The sequence below is a fragment of the Entelurus aequoreus genome, linkage group LG26 (assembly GCF_033978785.1).
Source record: "Entelurus aequoreus isolate RoL-2023_Sb linkage group LG26, RoL_Eaeq_v1.1, whole genome shotgun sequence".
NCBI classification, from domain to species: domain Eukaryota; kingdom Metazoa; phylum Chordata; class Actinopteri; order Syngnathiformes; family Syngnathidae; genus Entelurus; species Entelurus aequoreus.
Genome location: NC_084756.1, coordinates 4,958,400 through 4,984,251, shown reverse-complemented (window position 1 = coordinate 4,984,251; position 25,852 = coordinate 4,958,400). Strand labels below are relative to the sequence as shown.

Sequence of the window (25,852 nt, the reverse complement as noted above, 5' to 3'; positions counted from 1 at the left end):
GCCTCTAAAAAGTACTAGTATAGTACCGCAATAATATTGAATTATAATCGGTACTATACCGCCTCTAAAAAGTACTAGTATAGTACCGCGATGATAATGAATCATATGCGGTACTATACCTTCTCTAAAAAGTACTAGTATAGTACCGTGATAACATTGAATCATATTTGGTACTATACCGCCTCTAAAAAGTACTAGTATAGTACCGTGATAATAATGAATCATATTCAGTACTATACCCCCTCTAAAAAGTACTAGTATAGTACCGCGGTAATAATGAATCATATTCGGTACTATACCGCCTCTAAAAAGTACTAGTATAGTACCGTGATAATAATGAATCATATTCAGTACTATACCGCCTCTAAAAAGTACTAGTATAGTACCGCAATAATAATGAATCATATTCGGTACTATACCGCCTCTAAAAAGTACGAGTGTAGTACCGCGATAATAATGAATCATATTCTGTACTATACCGCATCTAAAAAGTACTAGTATAGAACCGCGATAATAATGAATCATATTCGGTACTATACCGCCGCTGAAAAGTACTAGTATAGTACCGCGATAATATTGAATCATATTCGGTACTATACCTTCTCTAAAAAGTACTAGTATAGTACCGCGATAATATTGAATCATATTCAGTACTATACTGCATCTAAAAAGTACTACAATAGTACCTCGGGAGAACATCCGCAACTAAACACAACATAAACACAACAGAACAAATACCCAGAATCCTTTGCAGCCCTAACTCTTCCGGGCTACAAAAACACCCCCGCTACCCCCAACCCCGCCTCCTCCCAAGCCCGCCCACTTCTACCCCCCCACCCCCCACACACACACACACGCACACACCTCAACCCCCCCCCCCCCCATCTCCCAAATTCGGAGGTCTCAAGGTTGGCAAGTATGCATTGACTGATACTGATGTTGAAAATGACTTCTTTTTCTTCTATACTCTTCATTCTCAGAAGTGATGACAAACATTTTTTGTAAATTTGCTGGTAATGTTTTACTTTTAGCCTTAAACATGACACATAATGTCTGTAACTTTACTAGCTCCTGTAATTTCAATAAACCCAAATTAATAAATAATATGTGTGTTCTAAGTAATCTACTTTATGAATAATCCCTATGGCTCTTTTCTGTAGTTTCTGTAGAACAATGCGGTGCACAAGGAAAACAATTTGAAACATCGTTATACAACTAGACCAGTTGTTTGGTCAGAGGTGGTCCACCAGCTGTGTAGATTTCTGCTGGAATTGCATCAGCACCAGGTGCTTTGCCATTTGGAAGTCCTCTGATGGCTTTGATGACCTCAGCTTCCGTTGGTGGTTCGTCAAGGGAGGTGTTGATGGGGACTTGAGGGAGGTGTGCAATGGCTTTTCATTAATGGCTGAGGGGCGGTTGAGAATATCGTGGAAGTGCTCAAGGGTCTTCTCCTTGTCTGTGACCAGTGTGCTGCCATCAGCACTGAGGAGAGGAGGAGATCCTGATGTTGTGGGCCAATAGATGGCCTTGAGGGTGCTTTAGAACTTCTTTTTGTCATTCTGGTCTGCATAGGACTGGATCTCGGCAGATTTTCGGCAGAGCCAGTCGTCCTGCATCCGACGCAGCTCCTGCTGGATGGTTGCTTTGATGTTCTTGAAGGCAGACTGTTTTTAGAGGATGTTGGATCACTGAGGTGGACTTTGTGCAGACGATGTTTCTCCTGGAGAAGATCTCTGATGTGATCATCGTTCTCATCAAACCAGTCCTGTTGCCTGCGGGCTGTAGGTCCTACTGCACTGAGAGCAGCAGTGTAGACGGTGTCTCTGAACGCAGCCCAGTCCTCCTCAAGGTTCCCTGGGGGTTTCAGGTCCTGCAGTTTCCTGGTGAGATCTTTAGTCAGGGATTGCTTGACAGAGGCAACGTTCAAGCGCTTCGGAAGTTTGAAACCTTGAGGCCTTCTGGGAGGATGGATCTTGATGTTCAGCTTAGACACAAGGAGCCTATGGTCAGTCCAGCACTCTGCACTGCACACCGCCTTTGTAACCCTGACATCCTGTCTGTCCCTTTGCCTCACGATGACATAGTCCAGTAGGTGCCAGTGTCTTGAGCGGGGATGCATCCATGAGGTTCTGTTGCGCTTTGGGAGGCTGAAAACTGAGTTGGTGATCAAGAGCTCATGTGCTGCATAAATCTCCAGCAGAAGGGTGTCATTGCTGTTACAGCGGCCCATGCCATGTTTGCCGAGGACTCCTTTCCATGACTTGTGATCGGTGCCGACCCTGGCCTTGAAGTTACCGAAGATGATGAGCTTGTCTGCCCTGGGCACTGCCGCGATGGTAGCGTTCAGGTCTTCATAGAACTTCTCCTTCACATTGTCTGTGTTCGTCATCGTGGGGGCATAGGCACTGATGAGGGTGGCAGTGTGTTTTCCTGGAAGAGGCAGGCGCAGCGTCATCAGGCAGTCAATAACGTCTTTGGGAAGTGCAGCCAGCTTACTGACCAAGTTGGATTTAATGGCAAAGCAAACTCCTGCCTCACGCCGCTCTGCTTCAGTGCGGCCTATCCAGAAGAATGTGTAGCCAGCACCAGTCTCTGTCAACTGTCCCTCTCCAGTTAGACGTGTCTCGTTGAGAGCAGCGATCTGGATGCCGTACCGGTCCAGCTCTCTGGTGATCAGGGCAGTTCTCCTCTCAGGTTTTGAAAGGTCACCAGCTCTATCAAGAAGTGTGCGCACATTCCATGCGCCAAGGGTGATCGGTGTCATCTTTTTCTTTTTTCCTTGTTTCTTACCGCTGGTAATGGGACTCCTGCCAGCTGCGGCTAGCTGGCCAGGAAGAGGTAAGGCAGGCAATTTTTGGGGCACCTTTTCTAGCCCGTTCCTCATGCCAGGAGGTAGGCAGTGCATACCTAAAGAGGGCTGCCTAGTTGCCCGGGGGGCTGCCGAAGTCCAGTGCTGCCTCAGTCATTGGACAGCGACCCTATGGCCCAAGCCGCCTGCGTGCGATTTTGTGACTATGGCTTCCAATGAATTCTTCAGCTCTCACTGGATCGGTTCGCACCCGAGTGTGAAGCGACTGGGATGGGAATCAGCACCTCCAAGTCCGAGTCCATGGTTCTCGCCCGGAAAAGGGTGGAGTGCCATCTCCGGGTTGGGGAGGAGATCTTGCCCCAAGTGGAGGAGTTCAAGTACCTCTGAGTCTTGTTCACGGGTGAGGAAAGAGTGGATCGTGAGATCGACAGGCGGATCGGTGCGGCGCCTTCAGGAATGCGGACGCTGTATCGATCCATTGTGGTGAAGAAGGAGCCGAGCCGGAAGGCAAAGCTCTCGATTTACCGGTCAATCTACATTCCCATCCTCGCCCATGGTCATGAGCTTTGGGTTATGACCGAAAGGACAAGATCACGGGTACAAGTGGCCGAAATGAGTTTCCTCCGCCGGGTGGCGGGGCTCTCCCTTAGAGATAGGGTGAGAAGCTCTGTCATCCGGGAGGGGCTCAAAGTAAAGCCGCTGCTCCTCCACATCGAGAGGAGCCGGATGAGGTGGTTCGGGCATCTGGTCAGGATGCCACCCAAACGCCTCCCCAGGGAGGTGTTTCGGGCACGTCCGACCGGTAGGAGGCCACGGGGAAGACCCAGGACACGTTGGGAAGACTATCTCTCCCGGCTGGCCTGGGAACGCCTCGGGATCCCCCGGGAGGAGCTGGACGAAGTGGCTGGGGAGAGGGAAGTCTGGGTTTCCCTGCTTAGGCTGCTGCCCCCGCGACCCGACCTCGGATAAGCGGAAGAAGATGGATGGATGGATGGATGGATGGGCTTCCAATGAAGTCCACACCTGCCACTTGGCCACGTGCCCAACACCGCAGGACTTGGGTGAGGGTGGGGGAGATTGCGGGTGTTGTGTGTGTGTGAAGTCATGACTTGCGCGGTGCATTGGATTTAATTGAGGGTGGGTTGCGCAGTGCCGACCTCACTCTCTCGCCCGAGTCCACCTGTATCAAGTGGCAAGACAGAGTCGAGACGGCTGGAGATGGATCCAGGTGCAGTGGATGGCCTGGACACATTATAGCATAACACATCCAGCCGGTAGCGCTCCACAGAGCCTGCTGGTGTCGCCATTCAGCCCGTTGAACCTCTGAGGGTTTCTTCCGCGCAGTCAGCCGAGAACCATTCTTCTATCCCAGTGTGCTGGTTAGGCTAGGCACCACGGGAAATGCCATACAGGCATGCAGGAGGACTATCAGTAGGGATATTTCCTTAGCTAGAGGACCCTTGCTGAGGTAAGGTGCTACCTCTCTACAGCCTGCGGTTGTAGTTTAACGTCATACCCAGGACTATACCGCCTCTAAAAGAGTACCGGTTGCCCACCCCCCGCCTCCCTCTCCCGTCATCGCCATGACATTGCTGGTTTTACAAGCAGAGGAGCATGTTGGGCAGCGCACACACACAGAGTACTTACAAGCAGACACAGTGTGTAGACAGAAAAGGGAGATTGGACGCATTTTGCTGTAAAAAGTCAAGATAAAGGTGAAGTTATAACACTGAAACACCCTCAGGAAGAGCTGCTTTAAGACATGGCTAGCTAGCTAGGGGCTAACTTCCCTCCGCAGTGTTTTAGCTACTTCTAAATCACTAATCCTGGCCTCCATGGCGACAAATAAAGTAAGTTTCTTACACGTAACATTATCACTGGAGGAGGAGAAATAGCTAAACATGCTTCACTACACACCGTAGGAGGATACAATAGCTCACCTGCGTCACAATGTAAACAAACTCCATGGTTGGCTCTACACCTGACATCCACTGTAATGATACCAAGTACAATAGTCGATACTACTATGATTACATCAATATTTTTTAGCATCACAAAATCTTCTTTCATTAAAAAAAATTTAAAAAATCATATGATATTTATAAAGTCAGTAAATACGTCCCTGGACACATGAGGACTTTGAATATGACCAATGTATGATCCTGTAACTACTCGGTATCACATCGATACCTAAATGTGTGGTATCATCCAAAACTAATGTCAAGTATCAAAGAAGAGAATAATAAGTGATTATTACATTTTAACAGAAGTGTAGATAGAACATATTAAAACAGAAAGTAAGCAGATATTAACAGTAAATGAACGAGTAGATGAATAATCAATTTTTTACAGTGTGTCCCTCATAATGTGTACAAAATAATAGGTGTATAAATGACACAATATGTTACTGCATACGTCAGCAGACTAATTAGGAGTCTTTGTTTGTTTACTTACTACTAAATGTCATGATCCGTGGCCCGGTTTTGTTCTGTTAGCTCTGGGCTCCCTCAGTTCCTGTTTTGTGCATCGCTGGATTTGTTTTGGTTACCATGGGTGCTGATTGGTTTCAGCAGCCTCTGATTAGTGTCCGGGATGCTCACCTGCTGCCGGGCACTAATCGAAGAGCTATTTATTTACGTTGCTCTCCACACACTGTCTGGCTTCGTTGTTTGCTATATGCAACTGTTACGTTTGGCTATTCCCGTTTCCTAGTTTAAGATTCCTGTGCTAAGTGTGCTTAGCTTCTGCACGCATCCTTTTCGTTTGTTTCCTGTCTTTGTTTTGTGCTATGATTTATGAGGAATAAATCATATCCTACCTTCATGCTTTCGTCTAGAGTTGTCCGTCTGCATCTTGGGAGAACGACCCCGCATAAACATGCGACCCCGACGTGACACTAAAAGACAAGTTGTCTAGTATGTTCACTATTTTATTCAAGGACTAAATTGCAATAATAAACATATGTTTAATTTACTCTAAGATTTTTTGTTACAATGAAGACAACAATCCTCCAAACTCCGAGGACAAAGCTACGAACAATGGGAGACCGGGCTTTCGGCTCCGCCGCTCCCAGTCTGTGGAACGCTCTCCCTGACCACCTGAGGGCACCACAGACTGTGGATGCTTTTAAAAAAAAAGGCTTAAAAACCCTTCTTTTTAAAAAAGCCTTTTTTTTAGATAAATGCATACTAGTTCTAGCTATTAGGCTGTTCTAATTTTTATTTGTATTTATTTGTATTATCTTTTTTTTTTTTTTTAATACACTGTAGCATTTTGACAAATAAAATCTATTATTATTATTATTAATGACATTTTTTGTGGTCCCCTTTATTTAGAAAAGTACCAAAACGTATCGAAATGCATTTTGGTACTGGGACAACACTACTTTGAACCCTGCAGCTTAAAAAACACGCAACTAATTTATAAATGTTTCTTTAACGGCCGTAATGCAAATGTGTTTTTTTTTTTTTTTAAAAAACAAGCAAAGATACTAAAAAAAGGTGTTCTGTTGTTTGTGCTATGGCGCCATCTTTTGGACGAGTTGGCTCACTCCAGGTGCTGCAGTGTCCTTCCATTTAGTGCTTTCAAACACAAGCACAAGTGCCGTTCTGCCTTCTAGCAGTCCGTAACGGATCTACTCCTATGGATTTTTTATTCATCGCTCAAAGCAATGTAATAATAATAATAATAATATACAATGAGTGTTCCCTCGTTTAACACCGGGTTTACTTTCCAAAAAATACCCGCTTTAAATTAAATCTGTGTATTAGAAGTCGATTTTTGGTTTTTGTTTTTTACTTGTTTTCGTTCTTTATATTTTTTTTTCATTGACACTATTTTTTAATTTACAGGATGTTTGTTTTCATTTACTGTGCATGTTAATTTGTTTACAGGTTATTGTTTTTTTATTATGTTTTTTTCATTTACAGTACTGTACAGCTTATGTTTTTTCCTTTTTTATATATGTTTTAAGTCTGTAAAAACCCCTAACCACACACTTTATAAACTTTTCTCAGACAGGCATCAACATTTTCTCACATTTCTCTGGTTTAAACACTCTCAAAGTTCAAACCTTGGTGGATTTAAAAACATAAGTAATGTACACTACCGTATCAAAGAATGAAACCAAATAGATCACAACCTGTTTTTTAGGGCTCTGGGGTTTTTTGGCCTATAAATAAATAAGCTTTAAGTTTTATCATAATTTCCACACATAACCAGAGTCACACCATCTGCGCCTTTGGCCTGGTCCTGCATTATAAAGGTGTGATAGGGCATTTGTTTCCAAAATAAGTCTGTCTCATCCATTTTAAAACTAGTTCAGGAGTATTTCCCCCACCACAGTATACATTCTGCACTGTTCAGGACACATGGTATGAGGAAGATTGATTGACAATGGTCTGCAGTCCCTTAGCCAATCAGGATGCAGAACACAATGCACATTCAAACGGTGTAAAAAAAACAAAAACATGCAACACTAAAAAATTACACACACAAAAAAAAATCTGTAACAGCGAGGAGTGTAAAGTGAACCGTGTTGTAGAGAGGGAACACTGTAACTGAAACAATTCTTACTTACTGAACCGTCTCATGTGTGATGTCAGTAGGAGTGTTTTTAATGCATATTCGTACGTGCGATCGTGATGTAATCAAGCTAGCGTCGTTAGCATTAGCTAATATGCTAACACGTTTACGAGTGTCTGTGTTAGTATTATTAACTTACATTATTTTTGCATTGTTTCACTTTCATAAATTCCTCAGTAAATTCACCAAAACGTCAGCGTGGAGTTATTGAGTCTGTTTAGCTGATTGGAGAGCTAGCTTGCGCAGCTAGTGGGTCCATGACAATGACTTCTGTTTTGTTTGATCAGCCGTTTTTCTGCCCTGTTACAGACACAATTAAGGTATGTAAATAAACATTTACAGAATATTTGTGTGTAAATAACACGTTTTACAACGTATATATCTGCGACTAATATATGGAGCAATATTTATTCTCCGTAAAATTTAGTGGGTGTGGCTTATCCGATACGCTATGTAGTCCGGAAAATACGCTTGTATGTCTCACGGCATTCAACCAAGCTGGACTGCCTGGTTTGTCTTGTAAGACGTTTCCCCACTCATCTGAGTAGGCTTTATCAGTTCATGATCATAAACTTAGTCTGATCTAGTCTTGGTTTTAGATAGGTAAAATTTCGATTGACACTTAGATTGGTCACATTTAGTCTTAGACTTAGATTGGTCACAATTAGTCTCAGACTTAGATTGGTCACATCTACTCTTAGACTTAGTTTGGTCACATCTATTCTTAGACTTAAATTGGTCACATCTAGTCTTAGACTTTAATTGGTTAAATCCAGTCATAGACTTAAATTGGTCACATCTAGTCTTTGACCTAGATTGGTCACATCTAGTCTTGAACTTAGGTTGGTCAAATCTAGTTTTAGCCTCAAATTGGTCACATCTAGTCCAATACTTAGATTGGTCACATCTAGTCTTAGACTTAGATTGATCACATCTAGTCTTGAACTTAGATTGGTCACTTCTAGTATTACTTTAAATTGGTCACATCTAGTCTTAGACTTAGATTGGTCACATCTAGTCTTAGACTTAGATTGGTCACATCTAGTCTTGAACTTCGATTGGTCACATCTAGTCTCAGACTTAGATCGGTCACATCTAGTCCAAGACTTAGATTGGTCAGATTCCCACTTACACTTAGATTGGACACATTTAGTCTTAGACTTAGATCGGTCACATCTAGTCCAAGACTTAGATTGGTCACATCTAGTCTTAGACTCAGATTGGTCACATCTAGTCTTAGACTCAGATTGGTCACATCTAGTCTTGAACTTAGATGGGTCACATCTAGCCTTGAACGTAGATGGTTCACATCTAGTCTTCAACTTAGATGGCCACATCTAGTCTTAGACTCAGATTGGTCACATGTAGTCTTAGTCTTAGATTGGTCACATCTAGTCTTGAACTTAGATTTTCCACATCTAGTCTTAGACTTAGATTGGTCACATCTAGTCTTGAACTTAGATTGGTCACATCTAGTCCAAGGCTTAGAATGGTCACATCTAGTCTTAGACTCAGATTGGTCACATCTAGACTTGAATTTAGATTGGTTACATCTAGTCTTGAACTTAGATGGATTACATCTAATATTACACTTAGATTGGTCACAATTAGTCTTAGACTTAGATTGGTCACATCTAGTCTTAGACTTAGATTGGTCACATCTAGAAAACTTAGATTGGTCACATCTAGTCTTAGACTTAGTTTGGTCACATCTATTCTTAGACTTAAATTGGTCACATCTAGTCATAGACTTAAATTGGTTAACTCCAGTCATAGACTTAAATTGGTCACATCTAGTCTTTGACCTAGATTGGTCACATCTAGTCTTGAACTTAGATTGGTCAAATCTAGTTTTAGCCTCAAATTGGTCACATCTAGTCCAATACTTAGATTGGTGACATCTAGTCTTAGACTTAGATTGATCACATCTAGTCTTGAACTTAGATTGGTCACTTCTAATATTAGATTAGATTGGTCACATCTAGTCTTAGACTTGGATTGGTCACATCTAGTTTTAGACTTAGATTGGTCACATCTAGTCTTGAACTTTGATTGGTCGCATCAAGTCTTAGCCTTAGATCGGTAACATCTAGTCCAAGACTTAGATTGGTCAGATTCCCACTTACACATAGATTGGTCACATTTAGTCTTAGATTTAGTTCGGTCACATCTAGTCCAAGTCTTAGATCGGTCAGATTTAGTCTTAGACTTAGATTTTTCAAATCTAGTCTTAGACTTAGATTAGTCACATCTAGTCTTAGACTCAGATTGGTCACATCTAGTCTTAGACTTAGATGGGTCACTCTAGCCTTGAACGTAGATGGTTCACATCTAGTCCATCTCTTAGTTGGTCACATCAAGTCTTAGACTTAGATTGGTCAGATTTAGTCTTAGACTTAGATTTTTCACATCTAGTCTTATACTTAGATTAGTCACATCTAGTTTTGGACTCAGATTGGTCACATCTAGTCTTAGACTTAAATTGGTCGCATCTAGTCTTGAACTTAGATTGGTCACATCTAGTCTTAGACTCAGATTGGTCACATCCAGTCTTGAACTTAGATTGGTCACATTAAGTCTTTGACTTAGAGTGGTCAGATTTAGTCTTAGACTTAGATTTTTCACATCTAGTCTTAGACTTAGAATGGTCACATCTAGTCCAAGGCTTAGATTGGTCACATCTAGTCTTAGACTCAGATTGGTAACATCTAGTCTTGGACTTAGATTGGTCACATCTCATCTTGAACTTAGATTGGTCACATCTAGTCTTAGACATAGATGGGTCACATCTAGCCTTGAACGTAGATGGTTCACATCTAGTCCAACTCTTAGTTGGTCACATCAAGTCTTAGACTTAGATTGGTCAGATTTAGTCTTAGACTTAGATTTTTCACATCTAGTCTTAGACTTAAATTAGTCACATCTAGTCTTGGACTCAGATTGGTCACATCTAGTCTTAGACTTAAATTGGTCACATCTAGTCTTGAACTTAGATTGGTCACATATAGTCTTAGCCTCAGATTGGTCACATCCAGTCTTGAACTTAGATTGGTCACATTAAGTCTTTGACTTAGAGTGGTCAGATTTAGTCTTAGACTTAGATTTTTCACATCTAGTCTTAGACTTAGAATGGTCACATCTAGTCCAAGGCTTAGATTGGTCACATCTAGTCTTAGACTCAGATTGGTAACATCTAGTGTTAGTCTTAGATTGGTCATATCTCGTCTTGAACTTAGATTGGTCATATCTAATCTTGAATTTAGATTGGTTACATCTAGTCTTGAACTTAGATTGATTACATCTAGTATTAGACTTAGATTGGTCACATCCAGTCTTAGACTCAAATTGGTCACATGTAGTCTTAAACTTAGATTGGTCACATCTAGTCGTAGACTTAGATTGGTCACATATAGTTTTAAACATAGATTGGTCACATAAAGTCTTATACTTAGATTAGTCAGATTCAGTTTTAGACTTAGATTGGTCACACCTAATCTTAGACTTAGATTGGTCACATCTAGTCTTAGACTTTGATTAGTCACATCTGGTCTTCGACTCAGATCGGTCACATCTAGTCTTAAACTTAGATTGGTCACATCTAGTCTCGAATTTAGATTGGTCACTTCTAGTATTAGACTTAGATTAGTCACATCTAGTCTTAGACTCAGATTGGTAACATCCAGTCTTGAACTTAGATTGGTCACATCTAGTCTTAGACTTAGATTGGTCACATCTAGTTTTAAACATAGATTGGTCAGATTTAGTCTTAGACTTAGATTGGTCACACCTAATCTTTGACTTAGATTGTTCACATCTAGTCTTACACTTAGATTAGTCACATCTAGTCTTAGACTCAGATTGGTCACATCTAGTCTTAGACTTCGATTGGTCACATCTCGTCTTGAACTTAGATTGGTCACATCTAGTCTTGAATTTTGATTGGTTACATCTAGTCTTGAACTTAGATTGATTACATCTAGTATTAGACTTAGATTGGTCACATCTAGTCTTAGACTCAAATTGGTCACATGTAGTCTTAAACTTAGATTGGTCACATCTAGTCTTGAATTTAGATTGGTCACATCTAGTCGTAGACTTAGATTGGTCACATATAGTTTTAAACATAGATTGGTCACTTCAAGTCTTATACTAGATTGGTCACATCAAGTCTTAGACTTAGATTAGTCAGATTCAGTTTTAGACTTAGATTGGTCACACCTAATCTTAGACTTAGATTGGTAACATCTAGTCTTAGACTTAGATTAGTCACATCTGGTCATAGACTCAGATTGGTCACATCTAGTCTTGAATTTAGGTTGGTCACTGCTAGTATTAGACTTAGATTGGTCACATCTAGTCTTAGACTCAGATTGGTCACATCCAGTCTTGAACTTATATTTGTCATATCTAGTCTTAGACTTAGATTGGTCATATCTAGTTTTAAACATAGATTGGTCAGATTTAGTCTTAGACTTAGATTGGTCACACCTAATCTTAGACTTAGATTGGTCGCATCTAGTCTTAAACTTAGATTAGTCACATCTAGTCTTGGATTTAGATTGGTCACATCTAGTCTTAGACTTAGATTGGTCACATCTAGTCTTGAAATTTGATTGGTCACATCTAGTCTTGGACTCAGATTGGTCACATGTAGTCTTAAACTTAAATTGGTCACATTTAGTCTTGAATTTAGTTTGGCCACATCTAGTCTTAGACTTAGATTGGTCAAATCAAGTCTTATACTTAGATTGTTCACATCTAGTCTTAGACTTAGATTGGTCACATCAAGTCTTATACTTAGATTGTTCACATTAAGTCTTATACTTAGATTGGTCACATCAAGTCTTAGACTTAGATTGGTCAGATTTAGTCTTAGACTTAGATTGGTCACACCTAGTCTTAGACTTAGATTGGTCACATCTAGTCTTACACTTAGATTGGTCACATCGAGTCTTAGACTTAGATTGGTCACATCAATTCTTACACTTAGATTGGTCAGATTTAGTCTTAGACTTAGATTGGTCACACCTAGTCTTAGACTTAGATTGGTCACATCTAGTCTTAGACTCAGATTGGTCACGTATAGTCTTAAACTTAGATTGGTCACATCTAGTCTTAGACTCAGATTGGTCACATCCAGTCTTGAACTTAGATTGGTCACATTAAGTCTTAGACTTAGATTGGTCAGATTTAGTCTTAGACTTAGATTGGTCACACCTAGTCTTAGACTTTGATTGGTCACTTCTATTATTAGACTTATATTGGTCACATCTAGTCTTGAACTTAGATTGGTCACATCTAGTCTTGGACTCAGATTGGTCACATCTAGTCTTAGACTTCGATTGGTCACATCTCGTCTTGAACTTAGATTGGTCACATCTAGTCTTGAATTTAGATTGGTTACATCTAGTCTTGAACTTAGATTGATTACATCTAGTATTAGACTTAGATTGGTCACATCTAGTCTTAGACTCAAATTGGTCACATGTAGTCTTAAACTTAGATTGGTCACATCTAGTCTTGAATTTAGATTGGTCACATCTAGTCGTAGACTTAGATTGGTCACATATAGTTTTAAACATAGATTGGTCACATCAAGTCTTATACTAGATTGGTCACATCAAGTCTTAGACTTAGATTAGTCAGATTCAGTTTTAAACTTAGATTGGTCACACCTAATCTTAGACTTAGATTGGTAACATCTAGTCTTAGACTTAGATCAGTCACATCTGGTCATAGATTAAGATTGGTCACATCTAGTCTTGAATTTAGATTGTTCACTGCTAGTATTAGACTTAGATTGGTCACATCTAGTCTTAGACTCAGATTGGTCACATCCAGTCTTGAACTTAGATTGGTCACATCTAGTCTTAGACTTAGATTGGTCACATCTAGTTTTAAACATAGATTGGTCAGATTTAGTCCTAGACTTAGATTGGTCACACATAATCTTAGACTTAGATTGGTCACATCTAGTCTTGAACTTAGATTAGTCACATCTAGTCTTAGACTCAGATTGGTCACATCTAGTCTTAGACTGAGATTGGTCACATTTAGTCTTGAACTTAGATTGGTCACATCTAGTCTTGGACTCAGATTGGTCACATGTAGTATTAAACTTAGATTGGTCACATTTAGTCTTGAATTTAGTTTGGCCACATCTAGTCTTAGACTTAGATTGGTCACATCAAGTCTTATACTTAGATTGGTCACATCAAGTCTTAGACTTAGATTGGTCAGATTTAGTCTTAGACTTAGATTGGTAACACCTAGTCTTAGACTTAGATTGGTCACATCAAGTCTTACACTTAGATTGGTCAGATTTAGTCTTAGACTTAGATTGGTCACACCTAGTCTTAGACTTAGATTGGTTACTTCTATTATTAGACTTTGATTGGTCACACCTAGTCTTAGACTTAGATTGGTCACATCTAGTCTTAGACTTAGGTTGGTCACATCTAGTCTTAGACTTAGATTGGTACATTTAGTCTTAGACTTAGATTGGGGACATCTAGTCTTAGACTTAGATTGGTCACATCTCGTCTTGGACTTAGATTGGGGACATCTAGTCTTAGACTTAGATTGGTCACATCTAGTCTTGGACTTAGATTGGGGACATCTAGTCTCAGAGTTAGATTGGTCACATCTAGTCTTAGATTTAGATTGGGGACATCTAGTCTTAGACTTGGATTGGTCAAATGGCGCTTGTTGGTAGTTGTCCGTGGTCTGCAGTCTAGTAAAGTGCTAAATGTGTAAATGTATTCATCTCCTGACAGTTTGCTCCAAGACCTAGTTGTCATGTCGTGCAGCAGGATCACAGTCTGGCAGTCTCTCGTGGACTTCCAAGTCTTTGATAAGATCAAGCAAACAAGTTGATTTCCAAGTGACTTCAGACTTACTGCAGGAGTGGAAAGATCACAGATTTGAAACAAAACCATTCATTACGGAGCTCCCATTCTTTCAGTGAACCTTGGACCTCTTGGAAAAGTAGCTTGCTTCATATTTTTACCCACAATGCCCTCTTGTGTCGCTGCCGCCAGGACGGCCGGCAATAAATCACCATTTTGTTCGCCGTCTTCCAGGGACTGAGTTCACCGCTTGGTAGACGCGACCCACTTCGTGTGGACAAGGGTGCGCATGGACTGGAATCCCTGGTGGGACGAAGACGGATGTGGAGCTTCTTGCAGATCTTATAGTCCACTTTCATTTGTTCTCACCTCAGGAGACTCACTTCAAAGGGATCGGATTGTGCAAAAACAACTTTTCTCGCCTGGTTTTGTGGATTTCAAACCATGGAGGCATGGCAGACATTTTAATAAAGTGACTCTCAAACTGAGGTACGGGCTTCATCTAGTGGTACGCCAAATATTCTCTTGATTAAAGTATAATCTAAAACCAATCTAAGTCTAAGACTAGATGTGACCAATCTAAGTCGAAACTTTTGGCCTGTACTGTATATGTCTCTCTCTCTCTCTCTCTCTCTCTCTCTCTCTCTCTCTCTCTCTCTCTCTCTCTCTCTCTCTATATATATATATATATATATATATATATATATATATATATATATATATATATATATATATATATATATATATATATATATATATATATATATATATATATATATATATATAAATACATATATATATATATATATATATATATATATATATATATATATATATATATATATATATATATATATAAATACAGTATATATATATATATATATATATATATATATATATATATATATATATATATATATATATATATGAATAATGTGTATATGTACAGTATATATATATATATCAATCAATCAATCAATCAATGTTTATTTATATAGCCCTAAATCACAAAAGTCTCAAAGGGCTGCACAAGCCACAACGACATCCTCGGCACAGAGCCCACACAAGGGACGTCGATGTGAATGACTATGAGAAACCTTGGAGAGGACCGCATATGTTGGTAATCCCCCCTCTAAGTACAGTCCCTAGTGGATCCACATAACAGTGAGAGTCCAGTCCATAATGGGGCCAGCAGGAGACCATCCCGAGCAGAGACAAGTCAGTAGCGCAGAGACGTCCCCAACCGATGCACAGGCGAGCGGTCCACCCCGGTTCCCAACTCTGGACAGCCAGCACCTCATCCATGGTCACCGGAACCGGAATAACCCGGCGAGGGGGCAAAGGAGAAAAGAAAACGGCAGATCAACTGGTCTAAAAAGGGGGTCTATTTAAAGGCTAGAGTATACAAATGAGTTTTAAGATGGGACTTAAATGCTTCTACTGAGGTAGCATCTCTAACTTTTACCGGGAGGGCATTCCATAGTACTGGAGCCCGAATAGAAAACGCTCTATAGCCCGCAGAGTTTTTTTGGGCTCTGGGAATCACTAATAAGCCGGAGTTCTTTGAACGCAGATTTCTTGTCGGGACATATGGTACAATACAATCGGCGAGATAGGCTGGAGCTAGACCGTGTAGTATTTTATACGTAAGTAGTAAAACCTTAAAGTCGCATCTTAGGTGCACAGGAAGCCAGTGCAAGTGAGCCAGTATAGGCGTAATATGATCAAACTTTCTTGTTTTTGTCAAAAGTCTAGCAGCCGCATTTTGTACCATCTGTAATCTTTTAATGCTAGACATAGGGAGGCCCGAAAATAATACGTTACAGTAATCGAGACGAGATGTAACGAACGCATGAATAATGATCTCGCGTCGCTTGTGGAAAAAATGGAACGAATTTTAGCGACATTACGGAGATGAAAGAAGGTCGTTTTAGTAACACTCTTAATGTGTGACTCAAACGAGAGAGTTGGGTGGAAGATAATACCCAGATTCTTTACCGAGTCGCCTTGTTTAATTGTTTGGTTGTCAAATGTTAAGGTGGTATTATTAAATAGATGTCGGTGTTGAGCAGGACCAATAATCAGCATTTCCGTTTTCTTAGCATTGAGTTGCAAAAAGTTAGCGGACATCCATTGTTTAATTTCATTAAGACACGCCTCCAGCTGACTACAATCCGGCATGTTGGTCAGCTTTAGGGGCATGTAGAGTTGAGTGTCATCAGCATAACAGTGAAAGCTAACACGTATGATGTCACCTAGCGGCAGCATGTAAGTACTAAAGAGTGCAGGGCCAAGAACCGAACCCTGGGGAACTCCGCACGTTACCTTGACATAGTCCGAGGTCACATTGTTATGGGAGACGCACTGCATCCTGTCAGTAAGATAAGAGTTAAACCAAGACAAGGCTAAGTCTGACATCCCAATACGCGTTTTGATACGCTCTAATAAAATATTATGATCAACAGTATCGAAAGCGGCGCTAAGATCAAGAAGCAGCAACACAGATGAAGCATCAGAATCCATCGTTAGCAATAGATCATTAGTCATTTTTGCGAGGGCTGTCTCCGTAGAGTGATTTGCCCTGAAACCGGATTGAAAAGGTTCACAGAGATTGTTAGACGCTAAGTGTTCATTTAGCTGCTGTGCGACAATTTTTTCAAGGATTTTCGAGATAAACGGAAGGTGGGACACCGGCCGGTAGTTTACCAGGAGATCAGTATCGAGGTTAGGTCTTTTGAGTAGAGGATGAATAACCGCTTTTTTTGAATGCTAGGGGAACAGTGCCAGAGGAAAGTGATAAGTTTATAATATTTAGCACTGATGGACCTAATAATACCAAAAGCTCCTTGATAAGTTTCCCAGGAATTGAGTCAAGTAAACATGTTGTTTGTTTTGTCCCATTTACACATTTTAACAATTCCTCCAATGTTATTTCATCAAAGAGAGAGAAACTATTTTGGAGGGCAGTGTCCGTCGTATATACAGTCGTATCTGTGTTAATAGAACCCAGTTGTAGCTGTATATATACATATATATATATATATATATATATATATATATATATATATATATATATATATATATATATATATATATATATATATATATATATATATATATATATATATACATGTATGTGTGGGGAAAATCTCCTGAGGATTGAGGAAACCCCTCATGAAACAGGCCTGTAGAGATGAAATAGTCTTGTGATTTTTTTCCCCCACACATACATATTACACTCTACCACGGTACCGAGCACTATTTTTTTGGATAATCTAATTAAGACATATATATATATATATATATATATATATATATATATATATATATATATATATATATATATATATATATATATATATATATATATATATATATATATATATAATGTGTATATATATATATATATATATATATATATATATATATATATATACATATATATATATATATATAATGTGTATATATATATATATATATATATATATATATATATATATATATATATATATATATATATATATATATATATATATATATATATATATATATAATGTGTATATATATATATATATATATATATATATATATATATATATATATATATATATATATATATATATATATATATATACATATATATATATATATATATATATATGTATGTGTGGGAAGAAAAAAAATCACAAGACTATTTAATCTCTACAGGCCTGTTTCATGAGGGGTTTCCTCAATCCTCAGGAGATTTTTCTCCTGAGGATTGAGGAAACCCCTCATGAAACAGGCCTGTAGAGATGAAATAGTCTTGTGATTTTTTTTCCCACACATACATATTACGCTCTACCACGGTAACGAGCACTATTTTTTTGGATAATCTAATTAAGACATATATATATATATATATATATATATATATATATATATATATATATATATATATATATATATATATATATATATATATATATATATATATATATATATATATATATATATATATATATAATGTGTATAGATATACAGTATATATATATATACAGTATATATATATATATATATATATATATAATGTATAATGTATATATATATATATATATATATATATATATATATATATATATATATAATGTATACATATGTGTATAAATGTAGAGGTTTTGGTATATCCAGGTTCCAGTGTGTATATATTTGTTGTTGCTTGAACGTAGTTTAACAAGCCTGCTCGTCTCTGTCCAAAATAAAAAGTTCCCTTAATCATTTCCAGCGAGCATGTCAGGAGTCAGGCGTGCTGGAATTGAAGGTTAAGTCTTTATTGACACAATATATTGTTGACATAAACTCTGCTTCAGCTGTGAGACGCTGCAGCAAGTGTGACTAGAAGAGAAATTCAGACTGACGTAACCAGTCTGAATGTTGTCAATCTAGTTTGAAATATGCGGTGACCACAGATGTCTGGTCCTGGTGTTGGAGCCATCTTAAAGGAGAAAATGCAAGTCTGCATTGCAAACGTAAGCCACGTTGATGTTGTTAGAAGACCTTGTCGTCCTTCTCAGTCCTTGTTAGTGTGGCCTACTTTCACGCCTTTGTCTGCAAGAAACATGCTGGTCTTTAACCTAGGGCTGGCCACCACAGTACCCCCCTCCCGAGGCCTTAATTACAACTGTCCCACTTTTCTAAGTACCTTGTCTTTAAAGCCACACCAGTCCTGCTGGTCACATCTAGTCTGTCTGCTGTGGACCATGTTGTGGACTCACACAATGTTTGGATCCTTAATGAAGAGACTTCAAAGTAATTATGATGTGTAGTAACTAATTACTTTTTTTTTATTTTTATTTTATTTTTTTTTTTTATTTATTTTTTTTTATTTGTTTATGTCCTGCCCAGCTTCTCAGGCAAATCATATAGTAGATGTAGATGCCCATATCGGCTGTTCAGATTTACTTGTGTAAGATACTTCTCTTGTTGCCTTATTTGTATTTTGACTTTATTAAATGTATTTATATTATCATTTGGTGCAGCCGGGCCGGAGCAGGATGGGATAGAAAGAGGAAAAAAGTAAGACAGAGGGGGAAATTGTGGGGACAAGAGGGGGAATTAGACAGAGAGACAACAACAACAACAACAACAACAACAACAACAACAGAGCAACATCAGCAAATACGACATGTAAAAATATGATGGTAAAAGTAATAGCAAATAAGCAGTTAGTAGTAGTAGTAACTAATTACAACGTATCCTAGTAACTAATTTCAACGTATACCTTAATGAAGTTTCATAAGCTAGCTAAAATAAGAGAAATAGTAGCTAAAAGAAAAATAGTAGCTACAAGAATAGAAATATTCATTTTAAAGTAGCTAACAGAAAAATATTAGCTTAAAGCAGCTAAAAGAAGAGGAATCGTAGCTAAAAGAAGAGAAATAGAAGCTAAAAGAATAGAACAAGTAGCTAAAAGATAAATAGTAACTAAAAATAGCTCAAATAAGATAAATAGTAGCTTAAAGTAGGTAACATAATAGAAAAGTAGCTAATAAAGAAATAATAACTACAAGGAGCTAAAAGAAGATAAATAGTAGCTAAAAGAAGATAAATAGTAGCTGGCAAAGAAATAGTGGCTAAAAGTAGATAGCAGAAGAGAAACAGTTGCTAAAAGATAAATAGTAGCCAAAAGTATCTAAAATAAGAGAAATGGTAGCTTAAATAAGAGCAATAGTGGCTAAAAGAAGATAAATAGTAGCTAAAATAAGAACAATTGTAGCTGGAAAATAAATAGTGGCTAAAACTAGCTAAAAGATGAGAAACACTAGCTAAAAGATAAATAGTAGCTCAAATCTGAGAAATGGTAGCTTAAAGAAGAGAAACAGTTGCTAAAAGATAAATAGTAGCCAAAAGTACCTAAAAAAGTAATAATTACTGGTGCTGTAGTTGTAGGAGATGTCTCAACACGTCATCAGGATAAAACCCGAAAATGGCAGAAAATGCATATTTTACGAAAAAAAAGAAAAAAAAGTCCTGATAAAACCCGAACAGAAAATGCATGTTTTACTAAAAAAATGTTTGCTAAAATGTCGTAAGGGGGGACCCTTATACAAAAATTCCAAAAAACGGACTTGCTTCTGCAGCACAATACTGGTGCTGTAGTTGTACGAGATGTCTCAAAACGTCATCAGGAGCCCCGATAAAACCCATGAATGACAGAAAAAGCATATTTTTTTGAAAACTTTTTTTCGCCATAATGTCCTAAGGGGAGCCATACCAAATGTTTTTAAAACTGTCTCGCTTAAACAGCACAAGACCGGTCCTGTAGTTGTCAAAAATTTTTTAAAACCTCTTAAGGAGTCCCGACAAAAGCCGAAAATGGCAGAAAATTCTAATTTTTTGAAAACTCATGTTCACTAAAATGTCGTAAAGGGGGGACCCTTACACAAAAATTGGAAAAAAATGGACTTGCTTCAGCAGCACAATACTGGTGCTGTAGTTGTAGGAGGTGTCTCGAAACATCATCAGGAGTCCAGATAAAACCCCAAAATGGCAGAAAATGCATATTTTACGGGGAAAAAAATTCGCTAAAATGTCGTAAGGGGGGACCCTTATACAAAAAAAAAGTAAAATACTGTGTAATGTTAGGAGATGTCTCAAAACCTCATCAGGAGTCTCGACAACACCCGGAAATGGCAGAAAATGTATATTTTTTGAAAACTTTTTTTTGCTAAAATGTCGTAAGGGGGGACCCTTACACAAAAATACAAATAAAAACTATCTTGCTTCAGTAGCACAATACTGGTGCTGTAGTTGTAGGAGATGTCTCAAAACCTCATCAGGAGTCTTGACAACACCCGGAAATGGCAGAATATTTATATTTTTTGAAGACTTTTTTTCGCTGAAATGCCGTAAGCTGGGACCCTTACACAAAAATTCACAGTGCCCCTCAGTGGTTATTAAAGGAAATCATTTCGGTTAGAAACACCCCCATTTTTTGGGGGGGGATGTCAATGTCACTTGATAAAGATGGAAGTTCAGAGCAGCCAAGTTGTGTGACACAATGTTGTGTGAGACAATGTTGTGTGACACAATGTTGTGTGAGACCATGTTGTGTGAGACAAGGTTGTGTGAGACAATGTTGTGTGTGACCATGTTGTGTGACACAATGTTGTGGGAGACAATGTTTTGTGACACAATGTTGTGTGACACAATGTTGTGTGACACAATGTTGTGTGAGACAATGTTGTGTGACACAATGTTGTGTGAGACCATGTTGTGTGAGACAAGGTTGTGTGAGACAATGTTGTGTGTGACCATGTTGTGTGACACAATGTTGTGGGAGACAATGTTGTGTGACACAATGTTGTGTGAGACAATGTTGTGTGACACAATGTTGTGTGACACAATGTTGTGTGAGACAATGTTGTGTGAGACAATGTTGTGTGACACAATGTTGTGTGAGACAATGTTGTTGGAGAAAAGTTGTGTGAGGCAATGTTGTGTGACACAATGTTGTGTGAGACAATGTTGTGTGAGACAATGTTGTGTGACACAACGTTGTGTGAGACAATGTTGTGTGAGACAATGTTTTGTGAGACAATGTTGTGTGAGACAATGTTGTGTGAGACAATGTTGTGTGACACAACGTTGTGTGAGACAATGTTGTGTGAGACAATGTTGTGTGACACAATGTTGTGTGACACAATGTTGTGTGAGACAAGGTTGTGTGAGATAATGTTGTGTGACACAATGTTGTGTGAGACAATGCTGTGTGAGAAAATGTTGTGTGACACAACGTTGTGTGAGACAATGTTGTGTGAGACAATGTTGTGTGACACAATGTTGTGTGAGACAATGTTGTGGGACACAATTTTGTGTGACACAATGTTGTGTGACACAATGTTGTTTGACACAATGTTGTGTGAGACAATGTTGTGTGAGACAATGTTGTGTGAGACAATATTGTGTGAGACGATGTTGTGTGACACAATGTTGTGTGAGACAATGTTGTGTGACACAATGTTGTGTGAGACAATGTTGTGTGAGACAATGTTGTGTGACACAATGTTGTGTGACACAAGTTGTGTGAGACAATGTTGTGTGAGACAATGTTGTGTGAGACAATGTTGTGTGAGACAATGTTGTGTGAGACAATGTTGTTTGAGACAAGGTTGTGTGACACAATGTTGTGTGAGACAATGTTGTTTGACACAATGTTGTGTGAGACAATGTTGTGTGAGACAATGTTGTGTGACACAATGTTGTGTGAGACAAGGTTGTGTGACACAATGTTGTGTGAGACAATGTTGTTTGACACAATGTTGTGTGACACAATGTTGTGTGAGACAATGTTGTTTGACACAATGTTGTGTGAGACAATGTTGTGTGACACAATGTTGTGTGAGACAATGTTGTGTGACACAATGTTGTGTGACACAATGTTGTGTGAGACAATGTTGTTTGACACAATGTTGTGTGACACAATGTTGTGTGAGACAATGTTGTGTGAGACAATGTTGTTTGACACATTGTTGTGTGACACAATGTTGTGTGAGACAATGTTGTTTGACACAATGTTTTGTGAGACAATGTTGTGTGACACGATGTTGTGTGACACAATGTTGTGTGAGACACGGTTTTGGGACACAATGTTGTGTGAGACAATGTTGTTTGACACAATGTTGTGTGAGACAATGTTGTGTGACACAATGTTGTGTGAGACAATGTTGTGTGACACAATGTTGTGTGAGACAATGTTGTGTGACACAATGTTGTGTGAAACAATGTTGTTTGACACAATGTTGTGTGACACAATGTTGTGTGAGACAATGTTGTGTGAGACAATGTTGTTTGACACAATGTTGTGTGACACAATGTTGTGTGAGACAATGTTGTTTGACACAATGTTGTGTGAGACAATGTTGTGTGACACAATGCTGTGTGACACAATGTTGTGTGAGACAAGGTTGTGTGACACAATGTTGTGTGACACAATGTTGTGTGAGACAATGTTGTTTGACACAATGTTGTGTGACACAATGTTGTGTGAGACAATGTTGTGTGAGACAATGTTGTTTGACACAATGTTGTGTGACACAATGTTGTGTGAGACAATGTTGTTTGACACAATGTTTTGTGAGACAATGTTGTGTGACACGATGTTGTATGACACAATGTTGTGTGAGACAAGGTTGTGTGACACAATGTTGTGTGAGACAATGTTGTTTGACACAATGTTGTGTGAGACCATGTTGTGTGACACAATGTTGTGTGACACAATGTTGTGTGACACAATGTTGTGTGACACAATGTTATGTGAGACAATGTTGTGTGACACAATGATGTGTGAGACAATGTTGTGTGACACAATGTTGTGTGAGACAATGTTGTTTGACACAATGTTGTGTGACACAATGTTGTGTGAGACAATGTTGTGTGAGACAATGTTGTTTGACACAATGTTGTGTGACACAATGTTGTGTGAGACAATGTTGTTTGACACAATGTTGTGTGAGACAATGTTGTGTGACACAATGTTGTGTGACACAATGTTGTGTGAGACAATGTTGTGTGACACAATGTTGTGTGACACAATGTTGTGTGAGACAATGTTGTGTGAGGCAATGTTGTGTGACACAATGTTGTGTGAGACAATGTGCTCCACAAACACTTCCCTCTGAAGTTTTGCAGCATCGTTGTTGAGCCTTGAGGACGATTTGTTTGTAAGTCTAGCCAATAATATATAAGGTAATGCTAAAAGTTAACATAACTGCTCATTCTGCTATGTATTTAATTTAGAATTAGACAAACTTTACCGATCCACAAGGGAATGTTTTTTTATTTTTTTAGACTTAGATTTCATGTCAACATTGATCACACATTTGTTTAATATATTCATTTTAATATATTTGACAAATTGGCCTGTCCGTAAAGTTTTGCCCTAATCTTAACCAATTGTGACTTATCATCATAAACAACCAACCAATCATGGATGTTCTTATACGTAAACCAACCATTCACCGTTTTTAACTTCATCATTTTTAATGGGAAACCCTAGTTTTTAACCACTGGATGATCAAAAACCGTACTCATTACGGGAAAACCGTAGTTGTTGGCATTTATGGCAAAGAGCCGGATCAAGATTTCAACACACACTCTCACACTCTTTTACTATGAAGCCACGCTGCTGTAACACCTGGCTTGGCATTGTCTTGCTGAAATAAGCAGGGGCGTCCATGATAATCACATATGTTGCTCCAAAAACTGTATGAGCCTTTCAGCATTAATGGTGCCTTCACAGATGTGTAAGTTGCCCATGTCTTGGGCACTAACACACACCCATACCATCACACATGCTGGCTTTTACACTTTCACCCTAGAACATTCCGGATGGTTCTTTCCCTCTTTGGTCCGGAGGACACGACGTCCACAGTTTCCAAAAACAATTTGAAATGTGGACTCGTCAGACCACAGAACACTTTTCCACTTTGTATCAGTCCATCTTAGATGAGCTCAGGCCCAGTAAAGTAGGTGGCGTTTCTGGGTGTTGTTGATAAATGGCTTTCACTTGCACTTACAGATGTAGCGACCAACTGTAGTTACTGACAGTGGTTTTCTGAAGTGTTCCTGAGCCCATGGTGGTGATATCATTTACACACTGATGTCGCTTTTTGATGCAGTACCGCCTGAGGGGATCCAAGGTGCGTAATATCATGGCTTGCGTGCAGTGATTTCTCCAGATTCTCTGAACCTTTTGGTGATATTACGGAGCGTAGATGGTGAAATCCCTAAATTCCTTGTTGAGAAATGTTCTTAAACAATTTGCTCAGGAATTTGTTGACAAAGTGGTGACCCTCGCCCCGTCCTTGTTTGTGAACGACTGAGCATTTCATGGAAGCTGCTTTTATACCCAATCATGGCACCCATCTGTTCCCAATTAGCCTGTTCACCTTTGATGAGCATTCCTCAACTTTCTCACTCTTTTTTGCCACTTGTGCCAGCTTTTTTTGAAACATGTCGCAGGCATCACATCCCAAACGAGCTAATAGTTGCAAAAAACAACAACGTTTCTCAGTGTGAACATGAAATATCTTGTCTGTGCAGTCTATTCAATTGAATATAAGTTGAAAAGGATTTGTTGTGTTCTCTTTTTATTTACCATTTACACAACGTGACAACTTCACTGCTTTTGGGGTTTTGTCGGGCGGAAAAATGGAAAATATTTGTTCATATTTTGAAATGATAAAAAAAAAGACTATAGACAGAAACATCCCGTGCCTGGTTCAATTATTACCTAAACATATTTTTGTCCAAAGACAATCTGCTTTTATTCAGCCATCTTTTTTAATTTGCTGGTTTCCACGGTGATTGTTTTCATTATCTTAATTGTGTTTCTCCCCCTCCCGACAAAATGCAGTAATGTAAACATTCCTTAATGTAACTTGTTAAAGGCGAATGAAAGCATCACCATTACCACCCTCGGAGTAGGAAACATTCCTCAAAGAAGGAAAGTTCCCACAGGACAAGAAGTGTATTGGAGTGATGATAAATACAAAAAATAAATTTAAAAAATGTTCTGTTGCTGCCAGGAGAAGTTTGTCCAACAAGAGGATAAATGGTTGTTATGATGGAA

At 38.8% G+C, this 25,852-nt stretch overlaps 1 protein-coding gene across 1 annotated transcript in view; it reads left to right on the top strand.

The window, feature by feature from the left end:
• The window catches only part of igfn1.1 (immunoglobulin like and fibronectin type III domain containing 1, tandem duplicate 1), a 160,114-nt gene that overhangs the window by 1,057 nt on the left and 133,205 nt on the right, over positions 1–25,852 (top strand). The gene's annotated exons all lie outside the window — the stretch shown is intronic.